The following is a 12,524-nucleotide window of genomic DNA, read 5'->3' on the forward strand; positions in this document are numbered from 1 at the left end:
TCCAAATGGAACCGAAACCGGATGGAACCGGAACGGAACCGGCCCAACCCGGACCGTGGCCATGCCTAGATGAGCCAGACACAACGCCTAATGTCCATATGGACACAAGGTATGAGCCTAATCCCTAAGTTTTTAATCCTACTTATTATTTTCTAATTTTAATTGCATATTTAAAAATTTATATTGCTTATTTACATACTTGAAAATATATAAATATAAAATATGGTAGTTAAGTAATTTAAATCAAATAGATCATAAATTTTACTCCCTCATATTCACCTTAGGAGTCCTATTTGACTTTTCACGGATTTTAAGGAGAGTTAAATATAGAAAATGAAATGCTTCTGCCTCCATTAGCTCTCATCTTCTCTCCTCATTAAATTTTGGCTACTCAATGAACCTCCCTATATTTTCTGGGCGGCCCTCCTATAGCTCAAGAATGGCGCTTCTTCCATCCCCTCATTTATTGCACCTAAGCAATACTCAGTTTCTCTCAATTGTTACCTAGCATTCCCCTCTATCTTTTTCTCTTTCTCTTTGTTTATCTGGATTTTGGGTTTTCTTCTCAAATTATAGGGTTTACTTTTGATATTTGTACAACTTTTGTGGGTTTCTCTTATAAGTAAGTTATTGTGGCGACTTCCACAACTGAGTCTTATCTTCAACAAGGAACGAAAGTTGTCACCTGGTAAGTTTTTCTTGTTTAGTTGGTTGTTATTGATTTGTAGGGTTCATTAGTTGGAATTTATTTTTAGGTTTTGACTTTTGATAATTTTATGGCTTTCTTTTGCTATCTTTAAAGTATTTATGTGTTTTTGTTTTGAGATCAGAATAAGAAATTTCATATTGTTGAGCATATATCCGACGAAGAAGACATGAAGGATGCTGAAATTACATTTACTGAGCTTTTGAAGCTACAAGATTCGGGTATTGTTCTATCGATGATGCATATGTTATGCGGATGAGCACCAAAAATTTGAAACAAGTAAGAAAAAAAGATAAAAAAAATTCACATAATAGCAAAGTTTCAAACTATCTCCCAAGATAAGTAGTTTTTTCCAAAGCAGAGGTTCGAACAAAGAAGGTTGGTCTTTGTCCGCTGCGAACAAAGTTTTTGACTATTTTTGACCAAACTTCTTTGTTCGCTGTTAGTAACAGCAAACAGTTACGACCCTAAAATGTGCTGCTGCATTCTTTTTTTCCTTCATTTTCCCTAATCGAAGTTTGGTTAAAAAAGGGTCAAAATCTTTGTTCCCTGTTACTTAACATTCTTTGTTCGCTGTTACTAATAACGAACATACCAAACCTTTGCTTTGGAAAAAACTGCTTATCGTGGAAAATATTTTGAAACTTTGGCTATTATGTGAATTTTTTATATTTTTTTGCTTATTCATTTCAAATTTTCTTAAATCTAAGATTTATTTAGTTGTTTTTTCAAGTACTTTTTGTTTTGGTTGGTTCTTTTGGTTAGACTTTTAAAGTCGGATGATGTGTTTGTGCTAGAATCCCAAGTGGAGCAAGTATTTTACATACAAGATGAAAACAATGAGAATTGGGAATTTTTTATAAAAGCACAACCAAGGGATTTGTATAATATGAGTGCTAGTGATCTAGATAAAGAGGGTATAGATGTAGATGCCTTTCAACAAGTAGAGGTGGAAGCTAATATTGAAGCTGAATGTACTAATTACGTACATACTGACAATTTCAGAGTTAGTTCATCGTTGGCTACAAATATGTTTATGGATTATAAAGGAGAACATGAATTGTAAATGGTTACGCAAATATTGGAAGATGACAATTTCATTAATGATGGTGAAATTGAAGTCTTTGAGGAAAAGGGACAGGGATACGTGCATATTCTAAAGACAAAGCACAAATAGAACAACGTAAGATTGTGGAGCAACAACAAGAGAAAATTCAAGAGCAACAACAACAAATTAAAGATTTGATGGAAAGTCAGTTGCTACAACAACGACAATTTGAAGAATATAAGGCACAACAACAAGAAGCAATTGAATCGATGAAACAAAGCATCTTACAACAACTACAAAATAAAGAAGTTCAATGATTGTCATGAATGCTTATTAGGTAAATGATGCTTTCTTTTTCATTTTATTAACATATACTTAGGCTTACAATATAAGGAAAACGTGGGCTATGTTTCGTGCCAAACAAACCAAGTTTGAACTACCTTAAGCGAGAAAGTGCCAAAAACGCTTAAAAAACCTATAACATGCAACTTAGATCGTAATTTCAAGCGTATGACTATTGTTTTTTAATCTAATCATTTCAAAAAAATAATATATTCAAAATAGTGTTGTGTGCCATGTTTAGTGGCAAACAAACCAAGTTTCAACCAGTATATGCGAGAAAGTGCCTAAAACGCTTAAAAAACCTAAAATACGCAAGTAAGCACGTAATATCACACATATGACTATTGTTTTCTAATGTCACGATTTCAACACAATAATATATACCAAATAGCACTGTGTGCTATGTTTCGTGGTAAACAAACCAAGTTTGTACCACTTTATGCGAGAAAGTGCCTAAAACGCTTAAAAAACCTCAAACACGCAGCTTAGCACGTAATTTCAAGCAGATAACTATTTTTTGGATTCTAACCATTTCAAAAATATATGCCAAAAAGTGTTGTGTGCCATGTTTTGTGGCAAACATACCAAGTTTGAACCACTTTATGCATGAAAGTACAAAAAAACGCTTAAAAAAACCTCAAAAACGCAACCTAACACGTAATTTCTAGCATATGACTATTGGTTTCGATTTTAACTATTTCTTCACAATAATATGTACCAAATAGTGTTGTGTGCCAAGTTTCATATAAAATAAAGCAAGTTTGAACCTCTTTATGCGAGAAAGTGCAAGAAAAGCTTAAAAAACCTTAAAAACGCAACTTAACACGTAATTTCAAGTTTATGACTATTATTTTCGATTCTAACAAGTCCAACACAATAATGTATACCAAATAGTATTTAGTGCCAACTTTCAGGGAAAAAACAAACAAAGTTTGAACCACTGTATGCGAGAAAGTGCAAAAAACGCTTAAAAAACCTCAAACACGCAAATTAGCACGTAATTTCGAGCATGTGACTATTGTTTTTTATTGCCACCTTTTTAACACAATAATATACACCAAAAAGTGTTGAGTACTAAATTTCGTGTTAAACAAACAAAGTTTGCACCACTTTATACGAGGAAGTGCAAAAAAAGTTGAAAAAACCTTAAAATTTCAACTTCGCACTTAATTTCAAGAATTTGACTATTTTTTTCGATTTTAACCATCTCAACACAATAATATATACCAAATAGTGTTGTGTCCCAAGTTTCCTGGCAAACAACTAAGTTTGAACCACATTATGCGAGAAAGTGCCAAAAACGTTTAAAAAACCTCAAACATGCAACTAAGCAAGTAATTTCAAGAATATGACTATATATTTTGGATTCTAACCATTTCAACACAATATTATATACCAAATAGTATTGTGTGCAATGTTTCATGCAAAACAAACCATGTTTTAACTACTTCATGCGAGAAAATGCCAGACATGCTTTAAAAACCTCAAAAACGCAAATTACAACGTAAGTTCAAACATATGACTATTGTTTTTGATTTGAAAATTTTCAATACAATAATATATACCAAATAATTTTTAGTGTCAAGTTTCATGCAAAACAAACCAAGTTTTGAAACACTTTATTCGGTAACGTGCCAAAAACGCTTAAAAAACCTCAATGACGCAACTTAGCACGTAATTTCAATCATATGACTATTGTTTTCGATTGTCACCATTTCAACACAATAATATATATACCAAATAGTTTGGTGTGCTAAGTTTCGTGGCAAACAAACCAAGTTCGGGCCACTTTATGCGAGAAAGTGCGAAAAACGTTTAAAAAACCTCAAAAATGCAACTTAACACGTAATTTGAAGCATATGACTATTTTTTTGATTCTAACCATTTCATCAAAATAATATGTACCAAATAGTGTTCTGTGCCATGTTTCATGAAAAATAAACATTGTTTGAAGCGCTTTATGCTAGAAAGAGCCAAAACGCTTAAAAAACCAAAAAAACGCAACTTAATAGGTAATTTAAAGCATATGAGTATTGTGGATTCTTACCATTTCAACACAATACCAAATAGTGTTTCGTGCGAAGTTTCATGCAAAAAAAACCAAGTTTGTACCAATTTATGAGAGATAGTGCCTAAAAAGCTTTAAAAACCGTAAAAACACAACTTAGCACTTAATTTGAAGCATATGACTATTGTTTTTCTACTGTCACCATTTCAACACAATAATATATACCAAATAGCGTTGTGTGCTATGTTTCGTGGAAAACAAACCAAGTTTGTACCACTTATGCGAGAAAGTGCCTAAAATGCTTAAAAAACCTCAAACACGCAGCTTAGCACGTAATTTCAAGCATATAACTATTTTTTCAGATTCTAACCATTTCAACATTATATACCAAAAAGTGTTGTGTGCCTAGTTTTGTGGCAAATAAACCAAGTTTGAACCACTTTATGCATGAAAGTGCAAAAAAACGCTTAAAAAAACCTCAAAAACGCAACATAACACGTAATTTCTAGATTATGACTATTGGTTTCGATTCTAACCATTTCATCACAATAATATGTACCAAATAGTGTTGTGTGCCAAGTTTCATGTAAATTAAACCAAGTTTGAACCACTTTATGCGAGAAAGTGCAAAAAAAGTTTAACAAACCTTAAAAACGCGACTTAGCACGTAATTTCAAGCATACGACTATTGTCTTCGATTCTAACAAATCCAACACAATAATATATACCAAATTGTGTTTAGTTTCAAATTTCATGGAAAACTAACAAAGTTTGAACAACTTTATGCGAGAAAGTGCAAAAAACGCTTAAAAAACCTCAAACACGCAACTTAGCACGTAATTTCGAGCATATAACTATTGTTTTTGATTGCACCATTTCAACACAATAATATATACCAAAAAGTGTTGAGTGCTAAGTTTCGTGTTAGACAAACCAAGTTTGAACCACTTTATACGAGAAAGTTCAAAAAAAGTTGAAAAAAACCTTAAAATTTCAACTTCGTACATAATTTCAAGCATATGACTATTTTTTCGATTTTAACCATCTCAACACAATAATATATACCAAATAGTGTTGTGTCCCAAGTTTCGTGGCAAACAACTAAGTTTGAACCACATAATGCGAGAAAGTGCCAAAAATTCTTAAAAAACCTCAAACATGCAACTTAGCACGTAATTTCAAGCATATGACTATATGTTTTGGATTCTAGCCATTTCAACACAACAATATATACCAAATAGTATTGTGTGCAATGTTTCATGCAAAAAAAACCATGTTTGAACTACTTTATGCGAGAAATGCTAAACATGCTTTAAAAACCTCAAAAACGCAAATTACAACGTAATTTCAAGCATATGACTATTGTTTTTGATTTTAAAAATTTCAATACAATAAGTTACGATATTGGTGATCTCATGAGAGGAACTTTCGATGGTGCATGAATACGTGTTTTCACTTTGGAATCCACGTGGATTCCATGTCATCGATACATATTGGGTATGCTTTCTTCCCTTTGTTCTTATACCCCGATAAGTTGCCATATGCCGGAAAATCATTAACGGTGCATAAATGCATTGCACGCAAGGTGAACTCCTCATTAGCATATGCATCAAACACGGAAACGCCTTCATCCCACATCTTTCTCAAATCCTCAATGAGAGATGCAAGATATAAATTTATGTCATTGCCAAGTTGTTTAGGACCCGAGATAAGAAGCGAAAGCATAATGTACTTACGCTTCATACACAACCAGGGTGGCAAATTATAAATTTATGTCATTCCATCCATACACAGTCCGAGCCTTAAATTACGAACCTCATCCCCAAAAGTCTTATGCAACCTATCAATACTCTTCCACTCCGGAGAATCAGATGGATGTGTGAGCAAGTGACTTTTCTTCACCCTATCTGCATGCCACCTCAAATTTAATGCATATTTCTTTATAGAAAACAAGCACTTGAATTTAGGTATTATTAGAAGATACCATTATACCGTAGCCGGGGGCCCTTTACCATCCCGAGCCCCTTTACGCTTGTAGCGCGATAAGCCACACCTAGAACACTCTTCTAAGTTCTTGTTTTCATTTCGATACAATACACAATCATTCGGACACGCATGAATCTTCTAGTACTCTAAGCTGAAAGGACACATGAGCTTTTTGGCATAATATGTCGACTTTGGAAGTTCATTTCCCTCAGGAAGCATCTCACCTAAGACTTCTAATAACATTGTGAAACTAGAGTCACTCCAATTAAACTTTGACTTAATGTTGAAAATTGTCAACATGGCTGTTAGTTTGGTGAACTTTGTACATCCAGGGTACAAAGGCTTTTGAGAAGCCTCTGTCAACAAGTTAGAAACACGAGGACGTTTTCCTAACTCATCCTCGACTCCCTCTATCATCTCATCAACACGATCCACATCCTCATCGACATTCTCTTCATCTGTCTCATACCCATCAACATGATCTATACATCCTCATTGACATCAGCCACATTATTGACGTCCTCAACAACACTTTTCTCTTTTTAAACACCCTCCTCACCATGCCAAACCCAAACATGATATTTAGGCCTAAACCCATGTCGAAGTATGTGCTCCCTATGGATATGAACACTATCTACCTTTGATGCATTGCCATAAGTGACACATGGGCAATAAAAACCAACTCCCCCGTCCTAACTTAATGTTCAACTGCAATACTACAAAATTCTAATATGCCATCAATAAATTCTGACGATTCCATGCTTCCATACATCCAAGAACGATCTTTTTTCATCCTAATTAGTGTGATTAATTAATTCAAAACAAAATTAATAACAACTTTTAACTTATGTACCTATTTATACAAAACATATTTAACTTATATACTTATTTATACCAAATCTATTTAACCCTAAATATACATACTTCATATTCTAATTCTATACTTCATACTTCAATATTTAGCACTACATTGTAAATAAAATCATATTCGAATTCTAACAGATAAAGACATAAGTATAACTACAAACCATATTTTTAACAAATTACACAAATATTTAACAAACTAATAACATAAACTTGAATAATGTAATATTCACAAATAAAATGATATCTTTAGCACTAAATTACTAAATTACATGTTAAACAATAAAGATATGAACTTGCAAATTAGTAAAATAAATATAATTACCTTGATTTCGTGTGTTATGTTATCTACAACGAAAAACAGAGAAACAAAATTAGTATGGAAAGAGTTGCCCTAATTTTCGAGTGTTTTCATGAATATCTTGCTAAACTTAAATGCTTAACAAATTAAAAAAAAATTACCTTAATTTCGTGGGTTTTAAAGATGAACAAGACCAAGGTCTTAAATTTCATGTTTATGAACAGTTACAGTCGTGGGTTTATGAATAAGAAGTAGCAGTGAACAAGAAAATGTTGTGGGTTTCAATGAGTTTCATTGGGTTTTTTGAGTGTTTTTTGAGTGAACAAGAAGTAGAAGTTACAGCCCTGGGTTTATGTAACAAAAAGTAGCAACGTGAAGAAGAAGATGAAACAGTGTGTTTTTTGAGTGTTGTATGAAAATTCTTTGTGTGGGTTTAAGGGTGTAACGTCGAAAGGCGGGCTTTTTTAATGCTTATTTGCTGCGAGCTAAGAACAACTGCAGCATATACTGTGAAAATTCAATTAATTGCTGCGGGCAACGGGAAAACCGCAGCATATACTTGTGAATGTTTAATTAATTGCTGCGGGCAACGGGAAAACCGCAGCATATATTTAATTTATTTTTCAAAAATAATTTTATGCTGCTTTTTTGTAAAACCGTAGCATATATTGCGTAGCAAATGTGGTTCTTTCCACTAGTGGTAGTAATGGGCTGGGGTGTTGGATTTCGAGCTACGAGGATAATGGGCTCGGGTGTTCGTTCGACCGAAGCCTTAGGATCCCCATGTTGACTTTCCTGATCCTTGACAATTATATTTTCCAAGTATACAATGGGTGTTCCCATCTTCTGCAAAATGAATGCAACTTTGTCGAGTACGTCCTTCGTAATTTCCCTTCTGAGGGTCGCTACTTCTTTAGGTAGCAACGATCTGGATAGAGTAGTGACACACTCTTGGTCGTACGCCTTCTTTAACCCCACGTAGACCCGTCCTTTTCCGACAAACCGCCCTTTATGGTCTTTCCTTAAGACCATATCTCATGCATCAACATTGCCTCTAAGGATGAATTCCCCCGTTGCTTCTTTTTCCTTCCAGCCCATCTATTCAAATAAAAAGTGACATATATAACAATTAGTTTATAGTAAATCAAAGCCAATAAAAACAAAACAAATCAAGCATATATTTAATAATTTCAAAACTCACCACAGCATCAAAAACTATAATTGTTCCGGGATCAGTAATGGTAAATTTACCACTTGAATCTCGGGAATGAAGTTTGCAGTACCAATCTCGCACCCGATCTCCAGTAGGAGTATTCACGGATGCAGAGGTAGCCGTAGATGAGGTCGTCAGACTCTGATTGGGGTAAAAACCCCCATCCACCCACTCTTTTTGGGGCTCATCGTACGTTTTTGGGCCCAAGCGATGGTAAAACTTCCTTTTGCTTGCTAATTCAAAAGCTTTACAATGCTTTTCCTAATTAATCAATAGAAATCAAATGTCATATATTAGTTTAATGATTGAATTAAAAGAAGAAAAATTAAATGAATAGCCATAATATAATGGAATACTTACAACTTCTGTGGGAGTTGTTTTTTTGGCAACAAACATTTCCCATTCATTCTTCCCCCCATATTTCATAGGGCATCTTTGAAGGTGCTTAGTCTCCACCTTCGTTTCTCGTTTTGACCTTCTTGGTCTTACGGGCAAGTTTCTTGGTAATCCAGCCAGTTACAAGCTTGGATTTTAAATCTCTGAATCTTTTAGCAACTGCTAAACGAAATACATTCTTCTTCTCTTCATTGTTCTCAATGTGAAAAAGATTCTACAAAAAAGAAAAATTATATTTATGAGTGTGAATTAAATTAATTTTAAAATGAAACTAAATGAATAAAAATAGTAAAGTTGCTTACCACAGTATCATCCTATAGAGAGTTCTTCAAACCCTTTGGAACCTCGTTCCATGCGTACCAAATGGAAATCTTACGGACACATATGTTGATTTGTTTTCCATATAGCCTACGCCATTTTCCACAGTGTTGACCCAATGCATTGTATTCCAAGTGCATGGGTTTTATGACTTTAAGGCTTTTCATAGGACCTCGTTCTTTTCTCTTCTTAGAACCAACGCTAGTAGTGGTAGTGGAAGCATCCGTTGGTACTATTTCTATCTCCGAGGGATATGGTGAGGCGTCTTTAGCAATCCTCTCGTGTCTAACAAATGGGTCGTCATCCTTAATTATGTCCTTCTCCATCTCGGGATCATAGTCCTTATCTGACTCACTAAGATGCTCATTATCTGAAGTCTCAATCTCGAGGACAATTTCATCTCTGAAAAGGTGCATTGTAGATGAGTACCTAAATGGATGTGATTAGAAATATATTAGAACAACATAGGAACGTAATTTCTATTCTAACTATTTCAATACAATAATATATACCAAATAGTGTTTTGTGCCAAGTTTCATGCAAAATAAACCAAGTTTGAACCACTTTAAGCGAGAAAGTGCCAAAAAAGCATAAGAAAACCTTAAAAACGCAACTTAGCAAGTTATTTCAAGCATATGACTATTATTTTTAATTCTAACCATTTCAACACAATAATATATACCAAATAGTGTTGTGTGACAAGTTTCATGAAAAAAAACCAAGTTTGAACCACTTTAAGCAAGAAAGTGCCGAAAAAGCATAAAAAACCTTAAAAACGCAACTTAGCATGTAATTTCAAGCATACGAGTATTGTTTTGGATTTTAATTATTTCAACCCAATAATATATACCAAATAGTGTTGTGTTCCAAGTTTCATGCAAATTAAACCATGTTTGAAGCACTTTACGCGAGGAAGTGCCAAAAAAGAATAAAAACCTTAAAAACGCAACTTAGCACGTGATTTCAAGCATATGACTATTGTTTTCAATTCTAACCATTTCAACACAATAATATATCCAAATAGTGTTGTGTGCCAAGTTTCATGCAAAACAAACCAAGTTTGAACCACTTTAAGCGAGAAAATGCCAAAAAAGCATAAAAAACCTTAAGAATGCAACTTGGCACTTAATTTCAAGCATATAACTATTGTTTTCAATTCCAATCATTTCAACAGAATAATATATACCAAATAGTGTTGTGTAACAAGTGTCATGTAAAACAAACCAAGTTTGAACCATTTTAAGCGAGAAAGTGCTAAAAAAGCATAAATACTTCATACCTTGCGAATCAATTAATTCAATTGTATTACTTCTGTGTGATCTACACGCGTACAACCAACATCTACATCAAGTTCATCCATGGATTTTGGATTGATAACGGGCGGGGAGTCTTCATAAGCATCATATTCTTCGTCATCATCAACATCACATGTACCAAGGATACTTCTTTTTCCCGATACAACAATAGACCATTTTTTATCGGACGGGTCTACAATGTAGAATACTTGCTTGGCCTGTGTGACTAGTATAAATGGCTTCTTACTATCACGCAAACGAGTTAAGTCTACAAGAATGAATTCGCAAGGGTTATCATGTTTTACGCATCGTCCATTACTATTCATCCACTTGCATTTGAAATGACCAATAGTGAAACTTGAGTAGTCAAGCTCCTATATTTCATGTACCCGCCCGTAGTATACCAATTTAGCATCAACCGGCGATTGATCCTTGGCACTCGCGTAAAATGTAGATGACGCCAAAATAGAAACCCCACTATTTAGCAGATAAGATGACTTCTTATCTTGACCCTCAATCCAAAATGTGAACCCATTGACATCGTAATTCTTATATTTGTTGACATCATCACGAGGACTAAAAGCTAACCACTTAACAGTTTCAAATACACCCTTGAGTTCTTCACATATTACTCGATTATGAAACCAATCAATAAACGACTTATTATGCAACCGCATCAATGCCCTATCTTCTTTAGAAGGATATTTGGCGCGCAATGTATCGAGATGCTCATTCATAAAAGGATGGACTTCTGGAATATGATGTAACACATACAAGTGTGCTTGTAGAAGACTATCTCGAGGAGGTTTGATCGATTTGGAGCCAATCTTTCCTTTTCCCTCAAGCGTTCCTTCATGTCGAGAGGTGGGAAGTCTAATAGGCTTTGCCATGGCCATATACTCGGCTATGAAGTTACTAATCTCATCGCTCACAGTGCCTTGAATCATACTCTCCTTGGGATGTGCTGGATTCCTCACTTTGTTTTGTAAAAGTCCCATGTGCCTTTAAAAAGGATAAAACAACCTTAAAAAAACTGGACCCAAAAGCTTGATTTCACGAACGAGATGGACAATAAAATGAACAATTATGTCTAAAAAAGAAGGTGAAAAATACATCTCAAACTTGCATAAAGTTACAATCACGTTGACTTGAAGAGCATCAAGCTTAAAGGGATCAAGAATTTTTATTATTTTGCTAACTAGGGTTAATTTTGGGTTGTATTATTATTAGGGTTAATTAGGGTTAAGTATATATTTTGATTTATGTGTATTAATTTTATTTTAATTAATTAATTCCACATAAGATGACGAAAGATCGTTCTTGGATGTATGGAAGCATTGAATGATCATAACTTGAAGACTCAACTCTTTTAAATGATGATAATCCAAAACACATATTGATTAAACAAATAAATTAAGTAATTACATTTAGTTGTTTAAGTCGATCCAAAATCATATTGGATATAAATTGAATAATTGATATATATGTTTAAGTCCGAATTGATCGAATATGCTTAAATAACTTAAGCTTATCTTAAGGTTGAATTTATAAGTCTTGAAATATGCTTAAATGTCTTTAAGATAATTATGTTTATAATAAAATAATTTTCATAATTATCTTTGAAGTATTTTAATAGGTCAAGGTTTATTAAAATTATCTTTGAAATATTTTAATTGGTCAAGGTTCATTAAATTAATTTTGAATTATTTCAATAGGTTAATATATTGAAATTAAGTTTGTTTATACGTTAATTTGTTATTAACGTTTGAATATTTTATTTGAATTTAAAATATGTGCTTCCAATAGTTGGATGATTAAATATATATAGTACAAGCTAAAAACGTTTTGTTATTATTAGCACACATTAATATTTGAATTTAAAAGGTGTTGTTAAGCTAATTAAATAGTTTCCTATAAATAAGATGATAATTTAAATTGATACTAAAAATAGGAAATGACAATTTAAATAAGTGCTAAAAATAGTAATTAATTTGAATAATTATTTACACTTTATTTTATCTGGTTTTTGCTGAGTTTTCAATACCTT

At 33.3% G+C, this 12,524-nt stretch overlaps 1 long non-coding RNA gene across 1 annotated transcript; it reads left to right on the top strand.

Moving 5' to 3' along the window:
• The first annotated feature begins 377 nt into the window (after nt 1-377).
• On the top strand, nt 378-11,969 carry LOC130825425 (uncharacterized). Its single transcript, XR_009046894.1, has 3 exons — nt 378-688; nt 831-927; nt 1,504-11,969. It is a non-coding gene; the product is annotated as an uncharacterized LOC130825425 (long non-coding RNA).
• Nucleotides 11,970-12,524: the final 555 nt, after the last annotated feature.

The sequence above is a fragment of the Amaranthus tricolor genome, chromosome 10 (genome assembly GCF_026212465.1).
Source record: "Amaranthus tricolor cultivar Red isolate AtriRed21 chromosome 10, ASM2621246v1, whole genome shotgun sequence".
In the NCBI taxonomy this organism is placed as follows: domain Eukaryota; kingdom Viridiplantae; phylum Streptophyta; class Magnoliopsida; order Caryophyllales; family Amaranthaceae; genus Amaranthus; species Amaranthus tricolor.